We start from the raw sequence: 4,366 nt of genomic DNA on the forward strand, positions 1-4,366 counted from the left end.
TCTAATGGAATGTGATGATTCACAGTACCGTCATCATGTGCCATGTTACACGGCTCTTACATTCTATCAAGTCTCCAAACATATTAGAACGTATCACCTTGATAGTTCTATTTTTCCGGAATATTCGAGTAATTTAACGAATCAAGATCGTGCCATTACAATTTTATTCTAAAACCAATAGCTAGGTTCATTCCAAATTTTATACCTACGAATTCCGAACTATTGATCGCTTGACTCAAGGACGGGAAGAAGAAACGAAGGGACAAAGTCCCAAAATAGAAATTGGGGTATAAATCACAGCAAATAGGAGAGAATATTAACTATGGATGACAATGATTATGGAAAACAGAAGCAGGAGCATCGAAGTATAAGGAAAGATATCAAACCCAACAACCACCCAGAAACTACAAACCATGTATATCAATACGTATGGCGACGTAAAGACACGGGAGAATTAGAAACATTATAATTCCAAGAAAATCATAAAAGTGAATAGATTCTTCTGGCGGTAGATGGAAGAGAAGAATGAAAGATATAAAAGTTAGAAGTATAACAAAAATCAGAACGGGATGAAGCATTTCAAAGGATACCTTAAAGTAGGAATTAAGGAGAAAGAGTAGAAGATGCGAGTTGTGAAAAATAAGGAAACGAATGGGTGGATTTATAGTGAAATATCCGACAGAGAAATCGAAACAGATTACCGCATTAAATCAAAGAAGATTCTGATCGCCGAATAACCAAATCTTATTACGTAAGATTTTTCCTAAATCCCTTAAATCCCGGAAATCAATTCTAAACCACGTCATCGATTAAAAACGATTCCATATTTACTCATTTCATTTTTTTTTTGTGATAGCTTCGCTCGTGCGTCTCACATAACCAAATCGTTTTATCTAAATCTTTCAATAATGATAAAATTTCATTATTACCTCATATTCGTCATGAAAACATTCCTATGGTTATTTATGACAACCTCTACCAAATTTCGAGGACGAAATTTCTTTAACGGATGGGTACTGTAACGACCCGGAAATTTCCGACCAAATTTAAACTCTAATCTCTATATGGTTCCGACACGATAAGCAAAAACCCTAAAGTTGACCCGCATTTTTTTTCGATCGTTCTATACTTATAAGATTAATATTTACATAAATTAAAACTTACCAACATGATAAGTAATCCAAATTGTCGAGATTTATATTTCCGAAAAGAGTTTTACACAACGTTTGACCGTCTAGTTTGACCGACGATATCACGAACTATACAATATATGATAATTATACGTTTGCGTATATATATGTATATATACATATTTAACATGATTAATGAATGTTTTAATATCTTATTTTGTATCAAAAACTATAAGTTATAAGTATATTTTGAAACTACTAACTTAAGTTTTCAAAACGATAACTATACGTAACGTTATTTGACATAAATACTTAAGACTTATAATGTTTATACATATATCGTATAAGTAATGTATTTACTCACTTTTAAGACTTAAATACATAAAATCATATAAGTGTATTCACAAAAGATAGCTATATTTGAATCCTCATTCCATTTTTCACAAAATTTCTATACGTATATCTAGAGTATTTGTACTCGTATCATACCTAGCTTCTATACGTATTTACTATTGGTATATACACATCAAATCACCACCTAACCAGCCCTTGTTACTACCCTAGGTATAAGGTAATTGCTTTTGTATTATTGTTTGACAAATACATAAGATTACAAACTAAAATTTTGTCATGTTATCCTTAAAGATCACATTTTTAGGAGTATATATGTATCATCATTTTGATTCATTTACTACTTCAATCTCCTAGCTAAAACACACACACTTATAACCCTTAAACACCTTCAACAATTCAGTAAAGTTCTAAGAAGATCTAGCTTCAAAAACCTTACATAAACACCATAAGAAAACCATACAAAAACACTTCAAGAAAACCTTCCAAGAACACCAACTTACTTCCAATCTTTCATCCACTTCTATCACCCTTTTGATTCTAGCTTCTTACTCCTCTTTTACAGCAAACTTATCCAAGGAACTTGAGGTAGAATCTATGTTCATAACCTTGTTCGATTCATATATATATAGCTATCTTATTTTGTGGTACAAAAGTTTAACAACAAGAACATAGTTTGAATGTTTTCAAACTTGTTTGCAAACTAAATAGATCCTTCTAACTTAACTTTTAAAATACTTCAAGACCTGTAATATAACTTAAATATATGCTAATTTAATAAGGTAAAACTTGGTTTTTCAAAGTATAAGTATTTTTAGAAAAATGGTCATTAAATGATTTTTTTTTTGTAACAAAATGTTTAACTTCATATGTTTCACTAATGTTTCACTTATGCCGTATGATTTTGAATACAAACCAAGGTATTTACAGTTCATAGTCTTAAAGAAGAACTCGATCCAAGAAGATGGCAATTTGAATCAACGAAAACGGACTTGTAACGAAGAAACTATGACCGAAACAAAATTGGTTATCCTAGATCATTTCAACTACGGGATCAATTGGAAAAAAAGATATAAATCACATATTTCTAAGATAACATGATATTTTATATATATGTACTCATAATTCAATTTCATATGGTTCAGGATCACCCGTAAACAACACGAGAAGATTAATCATAAGATCCCATGATTGTACGCAACACGTCATTTGACAACACCGGTACTTTATGTACGCAACACGTCATTTGACAACACCGGTACCATGGGTCAAGATTAATCTCGACCAACACATATACGATGGGGTTTTATGGGAGTTTTATTTATTTCGTTGGGGGTTTATTTATTGCGGGTATATTAAACATCTAAAAATGAACCATTAAAATTGAATTACTAACATCGAAACGCTAACTACGGACTAAAGAATTATTCAAAGTATTAAAAGTATTATAAATATATATACGAGATGTTTGTTTAAAATGAAAATATATTGATATATTATATATGGATAGGTTCGTGATATCAACCGGAAGACCAAGTCAAAAATATATATATCTTCGAGACAACAGTGAGTATATAGTCCCACTTTTAAACTCTAAGTATTTCGGGATGAGAATACATGTATTTTATGTTTTACGTTATGGACACAAGTAACTGAAAAATATATTCTACGTTGAGTTGTACCACTGGCATACTTCCCTGTAGCTTGGTAACTGTTATTTACAGCGGTATTGTAAACGCGAATCCTGTTGATAGATCTATCGGGCCTGACAACCCCAACCGGACTGGACGACCAGTATTCAACGGTTGCACAGTACTTCGTTTTGCGACTACACCTTGGTACGGTGTAGTAAGATTTCATATTAAAGGGAATATGCGACGTGATTAAATGTTAAGTATGGTTACCAAGTGCTCAACCACTTAGAATATTTTTATTGAAATGATTATATACGAAATCTTGTGGTCCATTGTTATAACGCTGCTAGCATCAAACCTATATATCTCACCAACTTTATGTTGACGTTTTAAAGCATGTTATTCTCAGGTACGAATTAAGTCTTCCGCTGTGCGTTAGCTCATATTAAGGATACTAGTTGGGACCATTTAAGCTATGATACAAGGACGTTGCATTCGAGTCATTGAAGATCATTAAAGACATTTATTAAGTAAATGACAGTTTAGGTCATTTGGATATCAAGAAATGTTTGACGAGTTTATTAATTTTTTTTGTAAAGATAGATTGCCTTTTAAGAATAAATGCAACGTTTGTAAAATGTATCATATAGAGGTCAAGTACCTCGCGATGTTATCAACTATTGTAATTCGTTTTTAATCTATATGGACGATGTCCGGATGATTAGTTTCGGATCCTTTCACTTCACCTTGGGAGTAGCGTTATATCGGTATGGTATAACGTTATCGGGAAATGCGAGTACCGATGGGGAATGGGAGTACCATTCCTGTGTTGAGATTTGGAGGTGGATCACGTGTGGATGCGGATTCACGATGACACGTGTGGTTCGGTCATCTTATTGTGGAAGTGAGTCTCGTATGGTTACGGATTCACAATGACTCGTGTGGATACGGTCATTATATTGAGGAAGTGAGTCTCGTGTAGTTCGGATTCACAATGACACGTGTGGTTGTGGTCATTCTTTTGGGATAGTGACTCCCGTGTAGTTCGGATTCACTAAGGCGCGTGTAGTTCGGCCAATCCCGATTGTTGTTGCGATGGAGGTGGTGAGTCGCATGTGGTGCGGATTGAAATGTCCCGTTCTTATTGATTAAAAACGTTCCATATTAATTGATTTCGTTGCGAGGTTTTGACCTCTATATGAGACGTTTTTCAAAGACTGCATTCATTTTTAAACAAACCATAACCTTTAT

The sequence above is a fragment of the Rutidosis leptorrhynchoides genome, chromosome 7 (assembly GCF_046630445.1).
Source record: "Rutidosis leptorrhynchoides isolate AG116_Rl617_1_P2 chromosome 7, CSIRO_AGI_Rlap_v1, whole genome shotgun sequence".
In the NCBI taxonomy this organism is placed as follows: domain Eukaryota; kingdom Viridiplantae; phylum Streptophyta; class Magnoliopsida; order Asterales; family Asteraceae; genus Rutidosis; species Rutidosis leptorrhynchoides.